This window comes from Ostrinia nubilalis, chromosome 22 (genome assembly GCF_963855985.1).
Source record: "Ostrinia nubilalis chromosome 22, ilOstNubi1.1, whole genome shotgun sequence".
In the NCBI taxonomy this organism is placed as follows: domain Eukaryota; kingdom Metazoa; phylum Arthropoda; class Insecta; order Lepidoptera; family Crambidae; genus Ostrinia; species Ostrinia nubilalis.
The window spans coordinates 2,566,526-2,592,085 of NC_087109.1; the positions used below are offsets into that span (position 1 = coordinate 2,566,526).

Sequence of the window (25,560 nt, forward strand, 5' to 3'; positions counted from 1 at the left end):
TACATTCCCTTGCAAATAAATATTATATTACTAATTTAATACATACTAGCGGCCGCCCGCGACTTCGTACGCGTGGATCCCGTTTTACCCCCTTCATCTATCTTACGCGGTTTAGATTTTTTCATACAAATGTTTTTTCCCGCTAACTCCTGTTCCCGTGGGAATTTTACAATACCCTGTTCTCTCTGAAATTAAAAATGCCCAAATTAAAAAAAAAAAATACCCTGTTGTAACTAAGCTTTAAGTTTATTAAGGTACCTCCATGCCAAATTTCAAGCGTCTAACTTAAGCGGTTACAATTTTTCATACAAAAGGATTTTCCCGCTAATTCCCGTTCCCGTGGGAATTTCGGAAATTCCTTTCTTAGTGCACCTCTACGGCACCTAAGCTATGTCCATTCCAAATTTCAAGTGTCTACGTTTAGCCTTTTAGGTTTACAGATTTATCATAAGTATAGATTTGAATTCTCTTGGAAGCTACACGTGGAAAATACATGTATGAAGTTACGAAGCATATTAGGTAAAATATATTATTTAAAATTCATCTGCAGTAGAAAAATACTCTATATGCTGTACCATGCCCTCGTAGAGGCCACAATTGGTTACGGGCTGGGTAGTTATGGACTAACGTTCCCAGTTCACCTAAACAAAATAAAATCAATACAAACTAGAATATTAAAAATGCTAACAGATAAAAGAACTTTAGTTAAATGTGAAAAAGAATACCTAAAGCTATTTAAAATATGTAAGATTTTGCCAATAGAAAAGAAAGTTAAATTAATATTAATACTAGAACAATATAATACAGACAAATTCAAAACAAAACGGGTACATAACTACCCAACTCGATTAGCTAAGAAAAATAAATTAATGGTGCCTAAAATAAACAATTATTTTGGTAAAAGAACTAGACAATGGATTATACCTACAATACATAACGAATTGGAGCAAGACTTGCTAAACGATATACTTTCGAGAAATCACCTTAAGTACAAGTTAAAAAAATATTACCTAACTTTATGTCCCTGATACTATAACTAGACTATTAGATATATTAAAATGTACCTAATATTAGTTTTTAAAAAGTAAGTGCAGGCGACCGGCGCACCAGGCTAGACACTGGAAGTGTCTGGTCTGATGTGCCGGCGACTGTAGGAACCAATTTTGCATGTGTGTATTATTATTTAGTTAATATTATTATGTACAATAAGTTACACTTATAACAGTTAGCACGAGAACGACTGCCGACAAACTGTAAAGCAGTTTGGCAGATTAGTATTAAGTAAAATCGATGTAACTTTTATGAGACAATAAATAAAAAAAAAAAAAAAAAAAAAGAATCTTTCTGATTTCATTGGGCTATGTATTAACTTCCCTAGATTACGCAAAATTAGCGCACGTTTTAGACTGAGCTACTCAAATATCTCTTGAAATAAGTCAACGAATATTTATTACAATAAATATGTCAGCATGATTGTTTGTCGTTACAAATAAACATTCTTACTTAGGTACACAGTTGTCTGAACAAAGAAAAAACAGATTTTGTCCGAATAAAAGATTCTTTTTTATTTTAAGCTAAAAAAATACTGACGAAACAATAATGCATCGTTTCGTAGTACGAGATTGTAAGTATATGTTCGTATTATGTTACCACAATACACCAGAATTATGTTAAAATACAGATTTTTCCCATTCATGAAATCATAAAAACATTATCGCTCTTTTATTACTAAAGAATATGTTTAATACTAAAGAATATGTCTTTGGACAAACAAAATAATGGTGTATTCATTCTTATAAAAAATCGGTCAAGCGCGAGAGTCGCGCGAAAGGTTCCGTATCAACTTACGAGATTGAAGCAACTTGCTGATTCTATCTATCACATACTTCGATCAACAAAAGTTACAGGGATTCGTTATGAGAATTTTATGCCACACTTCTCTTTCACATGGTCTCTAGACTTGAGCTTCCAACGAAACCTTTTTAGGGTTCCGTAGCCAAATGGCAAAAAACGGAACCCTTATAGATTCGTCATGTCTGTCTGTCCGTCCGTCCGTCTGTCCGTCCGTATGTCACAGCCATTTTTTTCCGAAACTATAAGTTGAAAGAGCTATACTGTTGAAACTTGGTAAGTAGATGTATTCTGTGAACCGCATTTTAAGATTTTGGATCAAAAATAAAAAAATAATAATAAATATTGGGGGCTCCCCATACTTAGAACTGAAACTCACAAATTTTTTTTTCATCAAACACATACGTGTGGGGTATCTATGGATAGGTCTTCAAAAATGATATCGAGGTTTCTAATTTTTTTTTTCTAAACCGAATAGTTTGCGTGACAGACGCTTCCAAAGTGGAAAAAAGTTGGTCGTCCCCCCCCCCCCTCTAACTTCTAAAATAAGAAAATGAAAAATCTAAAAAAAACATATGACGTACATTATTAAAGCTACCAACGAAAATTGTTTTGAACGTGATCTAGTAAGTAGTTTTTTTTTAATACCTCGTAAATCGTAAACCGCTTATTACCGCATAATCTTTCATAAAAATAACTTAAATTAAAAATAATAATAATTTTAATTTCATATGGCGGGTTTTCTTCCTGTCGTGCCGACAACAAACCTACACAGTGTCAGCTCAAAACTTAGCTACAAGAGCGGCGTTGTCAGTAGCATTCATTAAATCTGAACCTGATGACAAACCCAACCTTTGAAGGTTCAATAATCTCGTTAGTAACTGTTTTAGAACCCGAAACCATTCAAATCAGAAGTGTTCAGGAGGACTTTGATTCGTGCAGTTCGCAAACTAAAAATTATATTATCGATCAATGTAATTAAAATTTTACTTCTGCACGTTGCATATTTTTACGTTACAGGTGTAATAACTTGCACACCCACGCTTTGATATCATTTTATTTCATAATTAACTTATCTAACGGTACTTTTAGAGCGCTTTGTCTCCAAAAGACGGTTGAACTAATTCAAAATACATCCACGCACACTGAAAACTCCTTGCCAAAAATTATGGTTCTCCAAATTACATCAACGCATCTCTTTGTCTAAAAGATGGCTTCCCAAATTACATCAACGCGTTCCTTACGAACCCCATGAGCACAAAATTGAACGTGACAACCGTCCGGACCGTGACATCGTCATTCCCGTGCTATTACGTCAAAGGATACCTCAACAATTGTCGTCGCAATAAAAAATATTTTACCTCGTAAAGTCCGTGATGACATATAAGACACGTTACATTGTTTACGGTTGTGAATCGAGCGCCATTTTTCACGGCGACCCTTTTACTGCGTAGGGCTTGGTGCAATTTAGACGGTACACAAGGTACGGCTTGTTCCCAGGAACTGTTTTTTCCAGGATACAGTTTAGTAGTAATATTCATGTTTGAATTTGTAATTTGAATATCAAACACACATAAATATGGGTTCACACAATAATCTAGTTTTGCGGGAATCCTGCATTACTGAATCCCGCAAAAGTGGATTGCCCGAATGAGAGCTATCGTTTTAGCGCTCACCATTTAGCACCACTGTAGAGTAAGGTCCTGTCACTTGCTAGTAGCGAAGACAGTGGCACCAACTGGTGAGCGCTAAAGTGGTAGGAGGACTATCGCATTTGCACTCATCAAGATGGCGCCACTGTAGAGTAAGGTTCTGTCAATCGCCAGGGGTGCCAACTGTTAGGTATAAAAACGATAGCCCTCATTGATTGAAACGAACCCAACATCAGGTCATTTAGTCTACATTGCAGGAGCAGGACCCTCTCTAAATACTGAAGGGAAAGGAACATTTTTGGCCTACAGTCCCAACGCTAGCCAGACAGGCTTTGAGCCGTTGCCGTCTTTCACGACATCGAAGGTGGTTCATTTACCCTTCTGGAACCTTCAATAAAATAATTTAAGTGAATGCAACTTAATTTTTGGAAACCACAACATGGAAGCTCTTGGTTTGCTCCTCAACTGATGGAAACTGGTGATCAGAAGCAAGATGGAAGCGAGCTTCACCCGGAATCCTCCACCACATAGTACTGGCTATCTTACTATTAAACAACCGAAACATAATAGTGACCGGTTGGCAGCGGCTTGCATCCAGCGTCTTCCTTCTTTTTCTTCTTCGTCTTCTTTACCTTTTTTTTTTTAATGGCAACCAAACCTCTCTGGGAGGTTTATTTCTGCCAATGTCGAGTGAAAATTGACATAGTTATCAATAGAACGTGGGTGTTTCAGTTCTATTGATTCTGTGGAGTTAAGTATGCCCGTAAGCAGGTTTCAAGACGCCACCGGGTCCAAAGCGGGTTGTTCATACAACAATCCACTCGACACTCGATGCGCGCTCAAATTCGAAGTATTTCAATGTTTTTTATAATTTATCACTTCACTGCACTTTAGAACACAAAATAACACCAAATTTGTACACTAAAGTCCATTAAATAACAAATTGAAACCATTAACCCTTTCAGCACGAGAGAAAAATTTGACGATTTCTAAAAAATCGCTTTAGTTTCTGGGGTCTTTAGGATCTTAGTAAATAGAGAAAAATAGCGAAAAAATTTAGGGGGTGACTTTAACCCCCTTAACCCCCCCGCACGATCGTATCAATCCGTCATGAACCTATGAATAGCTATTTCATTACAATTACAATTTAAACTAATTAAAAAAAGACATTTTAGATATAAGGAGCTTTATTATTCTTCAAAAAGACATGATATCGTAATTAGATACTAATTTCTGCAAAAAAATTCAAAAATAGCTCATGGCCCTAACCTAGAACTCTGTCAAAACCTGAATTTTGGGGGTAGTAGCATCTTAAAATTGAACATGAGCTTTCGTTTTTAGTAATAACTTATTTTTTTTTAATCCCAGATATCGAGGCTATTATTCAATAACACATGGGGTTAGATAATTTCATAAAAGGGATCATTTTGGTTCATCTATTGGTACTAGAATCCTGGTATCCTCTCGATATTTTCACTGGTGGCTGTATTTTCTACAGCGGATTTGTACTATTTGGTGGTTATGTGTCTCGGAGACATTCTTGAGTTTATTCTAGAGTAAATCTGATGTTCAGGCCTTTAAAAGATTCGAAAGGTTTCCATTACTTACATTACCAAAAATTCAAACATCGTCCCGACATGCACGCTCGTGCTGTAGAACTTTAGGAGTACCTGGTACTCGGCTACATCTATCTTTTTATAAAATTAAAGCGAATTATATTTTTTAAGGATATAATTTAAATTAATACGCACAAAATTAATTGAAATCCACAAAAGAAGTAATTTAAATAAATTAATACTTTTCACGCCTCCCGTAGTCAGGTACACGTCCATCTTTGTCCCTCAACAAAGCACCGACTGAACGCCATTGAAAGTTTTTGTATGAAAAATAGCAAATATATCGAACCGTACGATCGATCGGAAGCGTCTTGGCGCGGTAAAATTGATTTACCAATTCACTAGATTTTTTCAAAGTCGAACGCACTTTCGTATTATTCTGTGCTGAAAGGGTTAAAACAGATCGACCATGCTTCCCGTTTAACTACCCTCCACGGAATCCTTCTTTACCTTCATGAGGTCGAAGGACGACCCACACTGCGTTTATAGAAAATCATAAAGTGTCTATTTATCATATTTTATTATTATACCGGAAAAGATAGCAGCAAAGCATTACATTATATTCCAAGGAAGAGCGATGTCTCCTGGCACAGGCTTCTTTAAGCTTAAAAGGAGGCATCGATCATTATTAATTATAAGCAATTCCGCTGGTAATGAAATAAAAGATTTATTATTATTTATTATTATTATTTATAAAGCTAAAATCTTCAGACTTGGACCAGAAATAAAACCGAAATAATACATCATAAGGAGTACGGAGCCATTTGTCAAGGAGCAACAGCGTGCTTTATTAATTTTTTAGTGCCGAGCGCGCATGCGCGTCTGTAGACGACTTGTATCACTCATAGCAGAGTATGTACATTGTACAGTCTCCAGCACCTTAGAATATTAGTCACTAGTTGTACCCGCGACTTCGTACGCGTGAATATAGTTTGGATAATATTAACCGTTTTTGCAACACTTTTTTTACTGTTCTGTGACTATTGGCTGTAGGGTGATGTATTGTTATAATAATATAGCCTAAAGCCTTCCTTAATAAATAGGTTATCCAACACAGAAAGATTTTTTCAAATCGGACCAGTAGTTCCTAACATAGAAAAGACTTAAACCAGAAAAGACCAAATTTTCTTATACTTTGATTCAACTCATAGTGAACCAAACTAAGCCCTAGAAAAAGTCTGTCAATTGAGAAGAATATAACTTTAGATAATAAACTCATAAAAAAACTCATTAATTTTTGCAAATAGGCTTTTACACGTCCCAGTTTTAATCCTACAACTGCTTCGGGACAATAATAAAAACATTTGACTTTCTAAAAATGATAATAAACGGCATTGGATTCGGGATGATCTGCCTAAAGTTTAGCAGACCTGTCCCTTTATATAAAACCAATATTTCTCCAACAATACATTTCAATAAAAGGATAAAGGGATGAAAGAAAAGGCCGTTCAGATATATTACTTTCTTATTACAAACGGACAAACAATCCGTCTTCGAGCAACAATAGATATTCCATACGTTCGTAAGGCTAATAGTAAGTATTATTTTTATTTTTTGCCACTTTATGCTCTCGATGTATAAGTACGAGCAAAAGTATAGAATCACCCCCTTATGTTTTGGTCCCGAGCGATCTAAGAACTGAACGCCTTCATTCTAACCGAGCAGAAATGTTTGCACCCACTGGAAATTGAGCCCAAGACCTCTTGGTCTGAGTCAGGTAGTCTTACCACTACACCACAGAGGCGATTATAATTATTACGAAAACGAATGAATTAATAACCTCTAAAAGCAATTGCGATAATTAAATATTGATCAAGATACATTATTGGAATTACCAGAGGAAAAGTGACGATAAATTAATTTCGTATACCAAATAAAATATTTAGGAAGTAATTACGTTGAAAGAAGATGTCTATTTCGTACTTCAAACGAGCTTATTCAAAGTGAAGACGCTCGAAGCTTCGAATAAACTGGCTTTTACTGGAGTTAATCAAAAACTAAACAAAATATTATAATCGAATTATTTATAAATATTACTTCCTTGAAAGATAACAGATTATTCGTTAATAAACAAAAAAAATAAAGTAATAACATAGAATAGAGCAAAGTTTATAGGACTATAAATAGATCAATAGAGATACAAAAACAAAGAACACCTACACAAAGTAATAAAAAAGAAACGGTAACAAGAAAACTATAAATAAACATTGAATTGAAAGAAAGAATTTGGAAAGAAAACAATGAAATCCAGAAAAACGAATCCTTTGATAAACAATGCATCCTCGAAAATTTCAAAAGAGGAACTGCTAGAATATTCCAAAGTGTACAAAAACGTGATCGATGAAGACCTACGTAAATTATTAAGACCCCTTGAATTGTCTCATTCATTTTTTTTGCAATCGAAATTCAGAATCGTTGATAGTGCTATTTATCCCAATAGACCAAGATACTACATAGTAGGGGGTACCTTAACTGTCATTTATATGATCGCATGTATGATTGCAATCTACCAGTGTGTTATAAATACTGTTTTATTCGTGATTGCCTATAGTCTGTTCTTCGCCACAGCTATGACACAATTGATTTTGTATATCACCAATATGATTCGCACATATCATAACGTCCAGTTGATCTTGGGAATCCAGAAAGCGAGAAGAGCCATCAGATATTCCAAACTCAGCTTGAGAAAAAATATTGTGATCACATGGATCTTAGTGGGAACGCAAGCTGTTGGTACGGTTCTCATCCAACCAGCCTTTGGCACAAGAATGTGTGTTTACCTCAACCACGGAATTATGTATTACCATGACATGACCATGGTGTACGCTTACAGCATAATCAAATTAATAATAAACACGCTGGAGTTGCTATTAAAGGAGATAAGGATTCTAAACAAGAAATGTGTGAACATGGACCGAGTAAAATGTCAAGTTCTTCTACACCACTGGAAGGAAATATATCAGGCGTTTGTGGAGTTATCAAAAGCATACAAGGCTTTTATAAATATTTTTTCCATCCCGGTAAGGAGTTTATGTCTTATCTAACTAAAACTACAATAAGCATGCGAGTTAGCTTTCCAAAGACCTCCGAAGAGTCTTACGCCCGTATTCACAAACATTACTATGAGGTCTCACAGTGCGCGTGGACGCACAGGGTGACACATGAACCAATCACAGAGCTCTATTCAACGCTGTGCATTCGATTTGCTGCTTCACTTAAGCGAGCATCGTTTGTGAATTACGGGCGATAGATTCTAAGCTAACACTTTAAAAGTTTTGTTGATATTTTATCAATCTCAAAAAAATAGCTTAGTAATCTTAGTTACTTTATGTCTAGGCCAGAACAATATTTCTATTTGTACTTACATCAGTAATAAAGATAATTTCTTATTTTATTTTCCAGATCTTATTATACGTCGCTTACAACTTTTTTTGCTCCTTGTTAGTCTTACAATATTTCATTGAATTCGAGAAAACACCGGCTACTCAAGAAGTGGTTTGTGCCTTATTTTATAATGTTTTTATTGTTTATTCTGATCTTTTTTGTAAAGTTTATCTGTTACAGTCAAAACTCATAATTGGTCAAAACGACTTTGACTGATGCCCTTGGTCAATATCACTTTTTAATGGTTTTTCCAGTCAAAGTGGTTTTGACCGATTATGAGTTTTGACTGTAACATCTATACTAATATTAGCAGTATAGTTTGTCTTATTTTAGTAGGTTTTTCACCTTTGTGATTTTTTTATCTTATTCAGGAAGACGTACTACCAATGGAAGTGGTCAGTAATGCTAAGAACTATGCTACATTATCGACTCTGAAAAACGTAATTTTTATTTCGATAGTATCAGTCGAATGTCAGAAGTTATACAACACTCTTAATAATGTCACTGTGGAATGCCTAATGATGTTGAGAATGAGAAATACTTCAAGTGAGTACAATGATAAAATACGAATTTTGCTTTAGAATCTATTAGGTCGCGCAAAGACAGTTGGGGCCATCAACACAAGCAAAGATTTGTATAGTTCTTGCAACCCACGAAGGCGAGTGAGCTTTACTTTTGTATGTACTGCTGTACATGCACATACTGATAGTGTAAAGTCTATCAAAACTTTTGAAAAACGAACAGTAGCGAGCCACCACACATGTAAAGCTCACTCGCTTTCGTGAATTGCAACAACTATAAAGCCTTGATCATACGTACCGAGTAAACGGGCGAGACAGTAAAATGTTTACTCGGTCGAGACAGTGATGTAAGCGAGTAAAGCCTGGTCCGTGAGCACGTAGAATCCCGTCCAATGACCCCAAGCTACCCATTCTTATCGCTCGCGCGTAATTATATTGCTGTCGCGACTGTGCGACGCGCGCCCGCAGTGAGTGAGCGAGCGCGACAGCAACATAATTACCGAGCGAGACAGTGCGGGGCAGCGGGAGCGTGGATACTCGGCCTAGTAAGTTGAACGGGAGTCGAGCTACTGAAATTCTACGTACTCGGCGACCGGGCTTTTAGTACGTGTCCGCCGAATCTTTCGTTGAGCAACCTATACTGATATCACCCCTACTATAGTCTTTTTCACCTAAGATGATCCGTATGACGTTTCGAGTTTGAAAGATTTAGAGATGTCACATAACTAAACCATAGCGATTTATCTATCGATTTTTTTCGAAGAGTTAGTAAAACCTACTTTTAGATAAATATTTTGTATAGGTGTTATTTAACAAAAACATGTTTTTTTAATTACAAATATTATTGATAATATTCAAATTTCATGGTTCGTGTTCAAAAAAACGATTCCTTAAAAGTACTGGTTCTGTTTCTTTAAATTAAAAACTAATAATTTATTTTCAATGCGTTTATTAAAGTCAATAAATCGAAAAATATAGTTGATTTTTGTGATGTTTTTAATAACTAAGTATTCACTGCAATCGAATAATGAACCGCGGAAATAATCGATTTTATTATACAAGAAATACCCCAGCACTAAATCTATTCCGTTTCACACATTGCGTACATTAAATAAAAACTATTTTTACATCGTATTTCATTAAAATATAATCAATAGACTCAGATTTTACTATATATTTCAAGACAAGTAGTTAATTTTTTTTTTATTATGTTGCTAATAAAATACAAATATTTTTTCAAAAATATTCTGCATATGTAGTATGCGTAATATGGATAACCTTGAAGTGTCATACGGATCATCTTACGTGAAAAAGACTATAATATTATAACTGCGAAAGTAACTCTGTCTGTGTCTCTTTTACGCCTAAACCACTGAACCGATTTTGATAAAATTTGGCATGGAGATAGTTTGAGTCCCGGGAAAGGACATAGGATAGTTTTTTACCGATTTTCAAAACTGTGACAAAAAAGATATCACGTGGGCGAAGCCGCGGGCGGAAAGCTAGTCACATATAAATCAGAATTTAAACTTACTTTTCCTTTACAGAGATGCAAAGGTGCATCAGCAAGAATATCATAAGATTGACTCACAATTTCTTCGACAAAATTAAAGTTTGCTCAGTGTTTGAGATGGACGGTCAACTGCCGCTGGTATTTGCTGAAATGTTATCCTCGTATTTGATTGTTTTGTTACAGTTTGCTTTGCAATGAGTAAATGTTTTTGTCTGTTATTGTCTTTAAATTGATTTTTTAAGTAGCCTGTGTGTACCTATCGATTAGCATCCAATCACGATCAGTATTAGCTACAGCTACATACTACATCGTAGCGAGCTGCTGCTTGGGATCTAAAAATTTGAAAGGATGAAGGAAAAATTGTCAAGTAGGTATATTTTACAAACATTTGCTTTCACAAATTTTAATGCTGGACTCACAGATAAAACGTGCATTCTAAGGAAAAGTTTCTCGCACGAAAAAGAGTATCGAATACATAATGAGCACCTGGAATACCAACCTGCAGCAAATCTTGCTATATTTCAAGCACCCACGTAGGATGTCGGCAGTTTTATATTACGGCTAGTAAAATTCAATTGCCTCAGCAGTAAAAATCTGTATAACTCTATCTTGCTATAACAGGTTTTTCTATAAAAGAATTATTAGAATTATCCTTATTTTTTATCTGTTTCCGAATATTCTACAACGTAGAGATTATTCTGATAATTTTATTTATCTTGTGCAAAGTCATTAACATTCCATCGAATAACTCTCAGGTGTCACAGTCATGATTTTTTACCGTCTTCATTACTCGAAAACTGATACTAAGATTTACAATTTTTACTAAATGGTTTGTTTCCATATTACGTCAATTTTATTGAAATAATTATTGCTACAAAAATAATAATTGTTTGGAAGTAGCGGCCTGCATCCAGCGCAGCGCCTACCTTTATGAGGTCGTGAAATTCGTGTATCCACCTTGTAGTCACAATCTGGAAATGATTTGGGGGAAGCCTGTTCAGCAGTGGACGTTCTGTGGCTGGAATGATGATGACGATGTTATTATTCTATTTTTTATTTTTTTAGACTATTTTAGATAGTACTTACAAATTGACAGATATTTTGGAGCCTTTACTTCTCTCATAACCTTTTTACCCTACCAGCGTTTCGAGACCAAAATTTGGCAAGTGCTGAGAAGAAGCGCCGCAACAAACTTAGTCACCACTGTCTGCCCGTGCCGGTGATGATGATGATGATGTTAATGATGAGGATGTTGATGATAATTTGGAAGTAAATAAAACTATGGATATTCAGCAAAAACTACATTAAATGCATAGCAAACTGTAACATCACAATTAAATACGTGGAGAGGATTTGTGCGAAGTCCAACGGCAGTTTGGCGTCCACTACGAACATGGAGCACACTGTCATTTTGTTAAAGTCTCTGCAAATCACTCGATGGATGTTCTTGGTGATCCTTTTTTGAACTCCTGCAATGATCAATTTTGATTAAGTTTAACAATAATAAGTATCATAGGTCCTCGTCTTAATTGCTGCAACCGTTTTACCACATTCAAATAGGTAGGTATTCATCACCTACCTATTCGTCGTTTTTTCATTCAATCACCTTGAAGGTATATCGCGCCATATGATAGTGGTGGAATCTTTTTAAGGACGTAAAAGAAGACTTACAGCACCAAAAATGGGCAATTTCCAAAAGGGAATTAACATTATTGATTATGAAGTATTTCCTAACTTTTCACTTTTGGAAAATTACCAGGAATAAAAACCGTCCAATCCGAACAATAAAGTCTGTAAGTAAGATGGTGGATATTGCAAACTATTTCCTATTATTATGTTTACTTACTTGGCAAATTCATATTTAAGAGCGTCAAACATTCCACGTTCACCATTTTTACGGCGTTGTAAAACCTTTGACATTCGGCAGATATTATTATAATGAAAATCACGGTTTTGAGCGTCCAAATGGTTGTAAATCTTTCGGCATCTCTGAGCCCGATTGGTAAATCCTGTAGAATTATTATAACATTATAATCTACCACAATATTGTCAAAGAGTACCTAAATAACTATAGAGTGATTATAAATAATTAGTCAAAGCTGGCCATTGTCATGGGCCGGAAGACGTATTGTGGAAAGGCCGTACTAGGAGGACCGACGAATTGGTGAAGGTCGCGGGAAGTACCTGAAGCACCGCAGGACCAGTTGATAAAGAAAGAGCGCTCGTTATAGAAATCCTTGGAGATCATCCTCCAACAGTCAGTCTACTGCTGGAGGTATACCTTCCCCAAAAAGCTCATGATCTCCTGATACTTCCATAACTATTTACAAGTGTTTATTTCTTGTGGTCGTGGTTCCATCGGAAAGTTCGGTAATTAATACGTTTGCAGAGAAATGGTTTCCATTTTGATACCGTTTGCTTCAACTTTCATCGGTTTTGTGTAGTATGGCTGACCCATTGCCATTTGCGTCAGTCTATTATAGCTTTAGGAATCTTTTTTTAAGTGATCCCGCCCGTATTTACAAACGATGATTGCTTAAGTGAAGCAGCAAATCGAACGCACAGCGCTGAATAGAGCTCTGTGATTGGTTCGTGTGTCACCCTGTGCGTCCACGCACACTGGGAAACCCCATAGTGATGTTTGTGAATACGGGCGTAAGGCACAACCTCCTCATGTGAGTAACAAGAAGGTTTGCTTTATTTATTAAATGGTCTACGTTTCGGTCTTGTATATCGATAACTTATTGAAACATACCCAGTTAGTGATCGTCGTTTTCTCAAATTCAATGAAATATTGCATATATAGCATAGTGCTATGGAATTGATAGATAACATATAGTAGTATCTGAAAATTTAGAAAAAGAAATTTAGTTCTAGAAGGTGACAATGACAATACAATTTATGATATTACTGAGTTCATGTTCCTTCTTTTACTTTTTCTTATTTAATTTTATTAGATTATGCAAGTTACGTCTGCTTACCGGGACAGAAAAAGCTTTTTCGAAAGTTTTGTATGCTCTCGTCAATTCCAAAAAAGCTTGATACATCTCCTTGTAGTGATAAATTTGAATTTGACACTCAATGCGGTCCATTTTCAAACAATTTCTGTTGAGTATTCTTATCTCTTTGGACCATATTTCCAAGGAATTTCTTAGCAGTATTACTATTCCATACGCATAAACAATAGTCATGTCGATAAAGTACAAAATGATGTGAGTAATAAAAGAACAGAGTCGCATTACGGCGATGAGCTGGAAGAAAATTACAGCGAAGGCTTGGATTCCAACCCACATCCAGTTGACTATCATAAGCATTTTCAAATTATTCTTGCAGTATTTGATGGCTCGTCGGCATCTTTGAATACTCATTATAATTTGGACATTATGATCCCTATTTGATATGTTGCTGAAGTATAAAAACACGAGGACAATATTCATAGAAAAGAATAAGCTGTAGGTTATTGCAGTGGTTTCGGCAATCAGAATACAGTTTTCGGCTATGTAAGACGATAGGATTACATAAATGAAAGTCCCAAGACCCGCTAGGATGTAATAAATGCGTCTGTTTGGCGAAATGGCACTGTCAACGATTCTAAACTTGGATTGAAATGCGATCGAATGACTTATCTCGAGAGGTTTTAGAAATTTCTGAAGATCTTCATCGATTACGTTTTTGTAAACGCTGGAATATTCTTGTGGAATCTTTTTTGTTTTACTCGGTGTGTTCATGAAAGGTAGAATCACGTTTAGATCGGTCATATTTACTTATGATGATGAGTACCAATTTGAAAAGAAAAACAATCAGCAGACCACAAATTATTGGTTCCACGTCCCATTTGCCTGCGTGACTTTCCGAAATGTTTCTTGAATGAAACTACAAGTTACTAATGGAATTCGTTTCTAAATATTTTATGTGATTAATTAAATTATCGTCCTTGAACTTATCATATTCTTGTGTTATCAAATTAATCAGCTTTCTACCAAATAACCCTCCACATATTGCATATTTTTTACTCAAAAACAGAAGATTAAAAATGTTTTCTCTATTTGACCGTGAGTTATTGAAATTGCTACAAGACTAAGGAATTTTTACAATACAGATTAAAGAGTAAATAAAACTATGCATCAGCAAAAACTACATTATTTAATTAAAACGTGTATGCACATAAAAAATTGTAAGGCATTATTTCAAAGCAATTTGTAATATCACAATCAAATATGTGGAGAGGATTTGTGCGAAGTCCAACGGCAGTTCGGCGTCCACCACGAACATCGAATACACTGTCATTTTGGTGAAGTCGTTGCGAATGACTCGATGTATGTTCTTGGTGATGCGTTTTTGGAATCCTGCAAAGTTTATTCAGTATGAATAACCAGTCTTTTTCAATCCAGTACGTGCTCCTTCTCACTAAACCCAATCCTACAAAAACATACTTACTGGGCAAATTTTTCATATTCAAGAACATGAGACATTGCACATGCACCACATTTACGGCGTCGTAAAATCTTTGACATTCAAAGGATATTATTATTAGGAAAATCACGTTCTTCAGCGACCATAAGGCTGTTAATCCTTCGGCGTCTTTGAGCCCAATTGGTAATTCCTACAAAAATAACACAATAATTATCTTAGTGTATACTCACACACATTATGTATTTTCAAACATAGTATAGCTGCGATCGATAAATTTGTTATTAATAGAACATCGTCATCATTTCAGCCTAACTGCCCACGTATTATCTTGCTCAAAAAGAGCACGATCTTCAATTTTTTAGGTTTTTTGGTCACTGCCAGCTATTTTCTTGTGATTACAGTTACGTTGACGTGGCTGCTAACTATGGGACTCATAAGAACGTTCAAGGTCACCCAAAGGGCGATGGAGCGTGCTATGCTCGGAGTTTCCCTGCGTTATTGAATCAGAAATGAGGAGATCCCCAGGAACAACAGTGACCAACATAAGCCGCAGAATAATTGCTAAACTCAAGTGGCAATGAGCGGGGCACATAGCTCGTAGAGCTGATGGCCGTTGGGGCAAAAATTAATATGCTAGAGTCGCGACCACGGGTGAATGTAGGATGAACCGATGATCTGATAAAGGTCGTGGAAAGTACTTGAATGCAGGCAGTACAGAACCGGACGTTGTCGTCCAATAGTGGATGTCATTAAGCTGAAACGAACGTATTCAGTTAGTCATCTATGTATAATATAAATAAATTCAAACATACCCAGTTTAGACGGTTCGCTATTTTCTCAAATTCAATAAAATATTGTAAATATAACATCGTGCTATAGAAAAGAAAAATAACATACAGTAATATCTGAAATTTAAGACATTTGGTTAATAAAAACCCATGCAGTATAACAGCTATCGAAAGTTCTAGAAGGTCACAATGATATACTCGTACATTTAGTTACGTCTGCTTACCGGGACAGAGAAAACTTTTTGGAAAGCTTTGTATGCTCTCGCCAATTCTAAAAAAGCTTGATACATCTCCTTATAGTGATGGATTTGAATTTGACACTCAATGCGGTCCATTTTCATAAAATGTTTGTTGAGTATTCTAATCTCTTTAGACCATATCTCCAAAGAATTTCTTAGCAGTTTTACTATTCCATACGCGTATAAAATAGTCATATCGAAAAATACCAAAAGTATTTGGATAAAAAAAGAACAGAGCCGCATAACGCTGATAATCTGTACGAGGGTTGTAGTAAAGGCTAGGGTTCCAACACACATCCAGTTGAAAATAATAAGCGTTTTCAAATTATGCTTGCAGTATTTGATAGCTCGTCTGCATATTTGAATGCTCTTTATCATTTGGACGTTACATTCCTTGTTTGATATGTTGGCGAAGAACAAAAACACCTGGACAATGTTCATGCTAACGAACATGCTGTAAGCTATCGCAGTGGTGTCGGCACTAAATATACAATTATGGCTCAAGTAAGAGGACAGGATTATATAAATAAAAGTCGCAAGCCCCCCTACGATGTAATAGATGCGTCTGTTAAGAGAAATAGCACTGTCAACGATTCTAAACTTTGATTGAAATACAATTGAGTGACTAAGTTCGAGAGGTTTTAGAAATTTATGTACATCTTCGTCGATTAGGTTTTTATAAACATTGGAATATTCCTGTGGTTTCTTTTTTGTTTTTCTTGGTACGTTCATGAAAGGTAGAATAATTTTTAGATTTGTCATATTTTTACTTTTCTCCGCAGTATCAATTTTATTAATATCCTTCAAATATTAAAAATCACCAGTTTTATTTCTCAATTTCCGAAAAAAAAATATTGTGACGTTTTATATCAGTCACTTTTTACGAATATTTGAAACAAAGATGTTGTGAAGTCGTTGAGATGACCACCACTTTGAAAAGATGAACAATCATCAGTTAGAAGTTCAGAAAGTCCTATTTGACTACATAGCTTGAAGTGTTTCTAAGAATGAACTAATAATAAAACTAATGAATCCACTAGTTCTTTAATGGGATTGGTTTCTAAATGTTTAATGTGATTAATGAAATTAACGTCCTTAACCTTATCATTTCCCTGTGTTATTTAAGACAATTATTTACTTTTATTACTTTAAGTTCAAAGTTCACCGATTAAAAATAAAGATTTGTGACACAATATACCTACTTTTGTAAATAATATTTTAATAGTCCATACAAATAACGACATTTTTTGACTTTGACAACAAATGGAAAAACTGAACTCATTTCAATCAGAATAAGAATCCTATGCCTTTTTTTAAACATGTACGAGTAACTGCAAATTTTAATTAAAACGATACATGATCATCCCTATAATAGACAGAAATTAACAGAAAAAGACAGAAAATCGTTTTGCTATTAGATATCAAAAAGTCAAGACTTTACAAGAGTAGTAAAATCAACTGATAAAAATTGTTAACAATTTTTTGTTCAGCACTGATTAAGAAAGACTGTTTACTTAACATCCCACGAACTCTAGACAAGCTTATATAAAAATGCCATGTTATGGACAAGCTTTAAACGTTCGCGTTCCCACATGTTTTCCGATGGATGTAACTCAGTTATCCATGGGATCCATGCCGGTTAACGAACTTAACCAGAAAATTGGATCTTGGCTAGGGCGACCACGATTTAACAGAATTTTATGTACTCTACATTGGCTTGTTTGTGGGGGTAAAACTTTCGGTATTGGTTACTACTTGTGGATGTGATATTTTTTAAAAGAAACAGTAATAAATAAATACAAAAAAGAGTGTATCAAATTGTCATGATTACAACTAATAAATTGATAATATTGTAATGACGTGATGCTGAACGGTAATTATTAGTTAGTTCTTAGGCTGAGTTGCATCACCTTAATTTATCTCTCAAACGTCAAAAATCTGTCAAACTCCATACAAAAAGCACCGCATGTTGTTACAGTTAGCGCTCATGCACACGACGCCGCCACCGCGCCGCCGCCGCGCCCCTACACTGTTCAATACGCGCCGAGTAAATCCGCCGCCGCCGCGCCGCCACCGCGCCATCAAAGCATAATTTCGCCAGCGGCGCGGCGGCGGCGCGGCAGCGGGCTTCACGCGGCGCGTATAAACAGTGCAAAGGCGCGGGGGCGGCGCGGCGGCGCTGCAGCGCTTACGGTCAAAGTAAGTTGGTGCAACTCAGCCTTAGAGTTTGTTCATTGACATTCAGTTTTTTGCAGAAACTGTTTTTTGCAGTATCCAAGAAATCTTGATTAATCTACTGAGACAATTGAACGTTGCGATAATAACAATACTATTAAATTTTCATCATCATCATCATCATTTCAGCCACAGGACGTCCACTGCTGAACATAGGCCTCCCCCAATGACTTCCACATCGCACGGTTGGTAGCGGCCTGTATCCAGCGCCTTCCTGCTACCTTTATCAGGTCGTACCAATACTATATTATCGTATATTATTAGTTTATTACATCATTAATAGGCAATTAACAATGTAATAAATGCAGTAAATGTAATGTCACGGGTAGGTAACAAGCTGTTAGTTACAGTTTACTTGCACAGGAACTGAGTTACTATAATAATAATATCACTCATACTTATGCCCGTTGCTTGTTTTAAGTGAAGCAGCAAATCGAACGCACAGCGTTGAATAGAGCTCTGTGATTAGTTCGTGTGTCACGCTGTGCGTCCACGCGCACTGTGAGACCTCATAGTAATGTTTGTGAATACGCGCGATACATACTAAAATAAAGCTCTCCTTTGACTTGTAACAAATAATCAAGAAGCCAGTCTTTCTATTTCTCAAAGGAAGACAGTCTTACAGAAACTGAAATTCGGAGTCATCTTCTTGATAACAGAATAAAACTTTAAGTTAAAAACTTGATAACATGGGCTAATTTTGTCGATAATAATGTGGCCGGTGCTGCTGGGGTGACCATGAAAAAAATTTGACTTACATTCCTATCACATAACTGAATATCTGAAGCAATAGGGCATTCAATAGGCTCTGACACTTTTATATTCACTCTCTGAAGGACTATTCCAAATATAACCAACTAGCGGCCGCCCGTAACTTCGTACGCGTGGACCCCGTTTTACCCCCTTAGGGGTTGATTTTTGGAAAATCCCGTCTTAGTGACCATCTACGTTGTAAAATGAACCCCCATCCAAAATTTGAGACTCCTAGCACTTGTAGTTTCTGAGATTTCGTGATGAGTGGGTGAGTCAGTCAGACCTTTCGCTTTTTATAAAAAAAAAATTGATGTACACACTATTTGATGATATTATTAAGGTTATTTCATAGAAAGTCCTAAAATGCTTTGGAATGAAACAAACACCAATGATTTGAAACGATACATTTATTAACTATGGTCTACTTGTGCTCCCAGAACATAGAACATAGACATAACACTATAGAAAATGGAATTGCAACACCACAATCATGTAAGTGGCCAGAAGGTAGCAATAGGTAAGGAATAGGCCAGGTCCCACATCAAACATGGTGTATGCTGAGAACTTCGTGAAGGAGGTCCTCATCTTCCTGACGATGTTCTTGCACAGCTTCCTTTGGTGTTCTGTAAAATTCAAATTCTTAATTAGTAAGTCCTTTCCAGGGCACTGAATCTATCTATCTATATATCTTTATCAGCCTTTAGGATTCGCCTTCGAACATAGACCTCCTCTTCAACCCTCCACCGACTTCTGTCCCTGTCCACTTGCATCCAGATTTTAACAATTTTCACCATATAAAATGGTTTATCATCATCATTTCAGCCATAGGCGTCCACTGCTGAATATAGGCTTCCCCCAATGATTTCCATGTTGATCGTTTGGCCTGTGTCCAGCACCTTCCTGCTACATTTACAATGTCATCGGTCCACCTTGAGGGTGGACGTTCCACGCTGCGTTGGCTGCGTAAAAAATGGTTAGGTGCCGGATAATTACAGGCTCCCAAATGAGCTTTGTTGACATGGTTTGACCCGAATAATGACAAAACCATGTTCTCTGTACCTTGAGATTGAACAATCATACATATTCAATACAAATTGAAAGTAATTAAATAAACTTAAAATAATAAATTAATCAAACCTGAACAAGTGTTATTACTAATAACACCCAAACACATCTCCTTAATCTCAGTGATTAGTATGTTGAATTTCTCACACTCGAGTCCCAAAAATCCTATACAAATCAGATATTTAAACGACCATAAAAAAAAGGCAACTGATGCCAACTGAAAAAAGAAAAATAATTAATTTATTTAAAAAATCTATTCAATCAGAAACCAACCATCTCAATATTGTTGTCACCTACGCCCGTATTCACAAACGATGCATGCTAAAGTGAATCAGCAAATCGAACGCACAGCGTTTAATAGAGCTCTGTGAGTGGTTCGTGTGACACCCAGTACGTCCACGCGCACTGTGAGACCTCATAGTAATGTTTGTGCATACGGGCGTTACTTACTAGATGTGTTTCTCTATTATCAGCAACAATAAGTTCGACTTTAAAGAGTTCTAATGTGTGCACGAAGGAAAAAAATATATAAATCACGATCTGAAAAGAAAACAATATTATTAGTAAACAACAGTATAAGATATTCATCATCATCATCATCATCACCACCATTCTTTCAGCCAATTAACCCATTTAGACCGATAATTATTTTTGTAAATAAAATTTGATTTTTCAGCAAAAACTAACAAAGGGAAGCATAAAAATCATGAAAAAAATATTTTAAAAAATAATCCATAAATAGGGGGCCGTGGGGAGCCCGTACCATATAGGGTACAGTAGGTCTATAAGCATGCAAAACATACTCATTGTTTAAAGAAGGTTTTTATTTATTTTTGTATGATATAAAATAAAAATAAAATCACATAATCACCAGTATCATACCTGGCATATCTTGTAAGACGTTTTCTGTGATACTAATCACGTTTGGTTCTTTTTTCTACCTTTTCCGAAGTTAGTGAGGATAGCTGAAGAAGACCTGGCTTCTTCTGACTTATTATATTTCGTCACTTCATTCTTCAGATATAGTTTATTTATAACCAGGTAGTCCTTTTAACCTACAGGCAACATCGCACGTTTTTTAGAGAAATCGATAATCAATAAATCGATCTTTTAACTTAATCGAATGTACGGCCGCGCGCCCCTCCCTAGGCCGGCCATGTTTGAGCCATTTCTTTTTTCGTGCGGCAACGAGTGCACACCAATTTTACGAAAAAATGCCTAAGCGAAGTGCTCAGGAGAAGTTAAAGCGATACAAACGTAAAATAAGGAAAATTCAAGAAGAGGAGAGTAAAAAACGACGACGTGTTTTTGATTCCTCAGATGACGAAAATGTTATAGGTAAGCAAAGTGTTAATTATTTGGTGATAATAAATGAAGTGATTTTACGTTAAATATCGGAATAGACTGCGAGTTTATTGCGATGGGGTGTAACTGCGAGTTACACGCCGCTAATTTACATTCATGAACTTTAAAGTCGGGATCGACTGCGAGTCGATCAAGACAATGTGGGTAACCGCGAATTTACCACAATGTACTATGTTACACTTACAATAAAGCCGAATATCGTTAATTACAACCGATTTTGTCTGCGAGACAAAATTATTTTGTTAAATACAATTAGAATATTTTTGTCGAAGGGGATATAAAATTACCCACATTTATTTTTATTGGCAAAGTGCTAAATTTAGACTTGCTTTTTAGATTTGGATCATGCCGAATCATTCGGACTTATGGATACACAAACTGAGGCTCCGATTTCCATGCCGGAATGTCAACCAGATGAGCCGGACGAACCACCACCTGCATCTCCGACTCCAAAACTATCAGAGGCCGCAGACGGGGCGCAACCTGAAGACTCGCAAGTACCGAACACATCACCTACGGAGGTCACGCCCGAACCGGAACAGACCTTAGATCCCGAGCTATTATCGGCTTTAGGTGCTTCCACCTCAGACACGCCAGAATTCGGGGAAGCTATTCACGACAGCTTAGCGACTTTGTGGCTCCCTTTGCTGCGGAAAGGATTGCCCAAAGACGAGAAAGACAAACTAGTTAAGGACCATTTGATTCCCAGTAATTGTAGACTTTTACAGTCACCAAAACTGAACCCAGAAATTTCAGCGGCTGTTTCTGAGATTGTCAGAGGTCGTGATAAAAAACTTGCTGGTTTCCAACAAACGCTAGGGATAGGTATCTCAGCAATGAACCGAGCTATGGATATTTTACTCAAGTCTGACGATAAAATAAAATCTTTGAAATATCTCAGTGATAGCTGTCGTCTTTTATCCGACTTACACCATTCCTTTACTAAAGACAGAGTAAAACTTGTTACACCAAGTTTAGAAAAGAGCGTCCTACACGTTATTCACGACGCAGAACGCGATGACACGCTTTTCGGTAGCTCGTTAGGGGAGAAAATTAAAGCCTGTAAGGCTATAGAAAAGCAGGGCCAACAAATTAGAAAAGTTGGCTATCAGGCTAAACAGAATGCCGCTCCTCAGCCCTCAACAAGTCGTCCTGTCCATCAGGGAAATTGGACAGGACCTCCTCGCTACCCTTCAAACAGAGGGGGACGGGGAGGTCAGCAGAGGCCAGCACCGAAAGTGATTCGTCGGTCTTATCCCTCGACGGCAACCCAACAAACGCCGTCGAAGAACTTCAACCAATCCAAGAACCGTGCCAACGCACAGCAATAGTGCAGGTACATGCTGGCCGACTATCTTATTTTTATAATTGTTGGGAAAATGTCACCAATAATCGCGTGATACTAACGTGGATTGAACAAGGATTTACAATTCCTTTTAGTGAAAAAGTAACCCAATCTGTTGTCCCGCAGTGTACGTTTAATTTTAATGAAAGTCGAGAAATGTCCACTGCCATTAAAAAACTCGAACAGCTAGGGGCTGTATCTCCTTGTTCTCCCTGTAATGAACAATACATATCTAAGATATTTTTAGCGCCTAAGGCTAATGGTGGCAAAAGATTTATACTAAATCTAAAGTCATTGAATAAATTTATCCCACACATGCATTTTAAGATGGAGGATTATAGGACAGCCTCCAAATTAATCCCTCAAAATGGATTTTTAGCCACCATTGACCTTAAAGAAGCTTACCTTTTAGTTCCAATTGCTATTTCCGATCGGAAATACCTAAGGTTCCAATTCCAAACTTCCCTCTCACAAGAACCAACTCTGTACGAGTTTTCAGCAATGCCCTATGGTTTATCTGTAGCACCAAGGGTTTTTACTAAAATTATGAAGGAAGTAGTCACTCACCTGAGAAGACAAGGTTTTAAGTCAGTTATATTCTTAGACGACTTATTATGCATAGGAAATGACCTGCAAGAGTGCAAAGACAATGTAAGAGCGACTTTAAATTTATTGCAATGTTTAGGCTTTGTTATAAATTATGAAAAAAGTTCTTTGCATCCTGAACAAGTAAAAAAATTTTTAGGATTCTTATATGATTCAAGTAATCTTACAATGTCTTTGCCAATAGAAAAACGCAATAATATTGCTCAATTAGTTGATAAATATTCAGGTTTACCTCGTTGTACTATTCGAGACTATGCTCAACTCATTGGAGTGCTCAATGCAGCATGTCCAGCATCTAAATACGGATTTTTATATACAAAAATATTAGAACGCCAGAAATATCTAGCCTTATTGGATCATAATAATAACTATGAAGCAAAAATTAGTTTACCAAGTATTATATTAAATGATTTGAACTGGTGGAAAGATAACATATTTACAACATTTTATCACTTAAGCGAACCAATATATAAATATGAAATATTTACAGACGCCTCCCTAACAGGTTGGGGTGCTGTTTGTAACGATAAAAAAGTTAATGGCAAATGGAAGAATATTGAAAAGCATTACCACATAAATCAACTAGAATTGTTAGCTGTATTTTTAGGACTCAAAAGTTTTGTTAGCAATGAATCTAATTGCGCAATATTATTACGCGTGGACAACACCACAGCTATTAGCTATGTGAACAGAATGGGAGGTATCCAATTCCCACACCTAAATGATCTAACTAGGGACATTTGGCAATGGTGCGAGAGCCGTAATATCTGGTTGTTTGCATCTTACGTGAATACCAAGGAAAATCGCGCAGATGCCGAATCCAGAAAAAATAACCCTGATACGGAATGGGAGTTATCAAATAACGCATTTCAGGAAATAACTAAACTTTTTGGTTCACCAGATATAGACCTTTTTGCCTCTCGCCACAATGCCAAATGTAACACATTTATTTCTCGATATCCGGATCCAGATGCATTGGCCGTCGATGCGTTCACTATTAATTGGAAATTTAATTGTTTTTACGCTTTCCCGCCTTTTTGTTTAATATTAAAATGCCTAAGAAAAATCATCGACGACCAAGCTACCGGCATATTAATATTCCCACACTGGCCTTCACAGCCTTGGTTCCCAATTTTACAAGATCTGTTAACGTCTAAAATACATTACTTTACACCCAGTAAATATCTCCTACGTTCTTCTTCCAGGGAGTACCATCCCCTGCACAACACTCTTATCCTGGGTGCCGCGAAGCTCTGCGGACGGCGTTTGCACGCAGGGACGTCCCGCCTGCCGCGCTTGACCTAATGTTAGCGTCGCTATCCGACAACACTGTCAAACAGTATAGCGTCTCGATAAAACTCTGGTGGCAATTTTGTATGGCTAATAACATAGATATTTTCGACAACACAATATCTCATGTGTTATCCTTTTTAACAGAGCAGTTCAATAAGGGGTGTTCGTATGGGTCCCTTAACAGCCACCGGTCGGCATTATCACTTCTTTTGGGAGACAAAATCGGTTCTGATGATCGGGTCAAACGTATTCTTAAAGGAGCTTACAAAATTAAACCTAACCGACCCAAGTATCATTCTACTTGGGACCCTCAAGTAGTACTTAATTACATATCAAGTTGGCATCCAAATTTAGAATTAACTCTGGAAAAAATTACAAAGAAATTAACCGTTCTTCTAGCACTGTGCACAGCGCACAGGGTTCAGACTATTTCACTAATTAAGATTGACAATATTGTAATAACAGACAGCGGCGTTAAGATACCCATTACAGACACAATTAAAACAACTGCACCTGGTCGCAATCAACCGGTGCTATTCTTACCTTATTTTCACGAAGATGTAAGGATCTGTCCCGCTTCCGTCCTCAAGGATTATATTTTTTTTACAAAAAATCTGAGAACTGAGAACGCGGGTAATCTATTGTTGACCATCAAAAAGCCACACAAGGCTGCTACCGCTCAATCCGTTAGTCGGTGGATCAAGGCAGTACTGTCGGAGAGCGGCGTAGACACGCGCATTTTCAGCGCGCATAGCACGCGACACGCGGCCACGTCCGCCGCTTGCTCCGCGGGACTCAGCGTAGACGCAATTAGGAAGACAGCTGGCTGGACTTCCACGTCTCAATGTTTCGCGCGTTACTATAATAGACCTATAATCAATGCTGATAGCGATTTCACAAGATCTGTTTTTAATCAAATTA

The 25,560-nt window shown here is 36.7% G+C and overlaps 1 long non-coding RNA gene across 1 annotated transcript in view; it reads left to right on the plus strand.

The window, feature by feature from the left end:
* LOC135082881 (uncharacterized) overlaps positions 1-11,575 on the plus strand; it is a 108,771-nt gene extending 97,196 nt beyond the window's left edge. Inside the window, exon 2 of the long non-coding RNA XR_010259510.1 lies at positions 11,542-11,575. This is a non-coding gene — a long non-coding RNA (uncharacterized LOC135082881). The remainder of the gene's footprint in view (positions 1-11,541) is intronic.
* Positions 11,576-25,560: the final 13,985 nt, after the last annotated feature.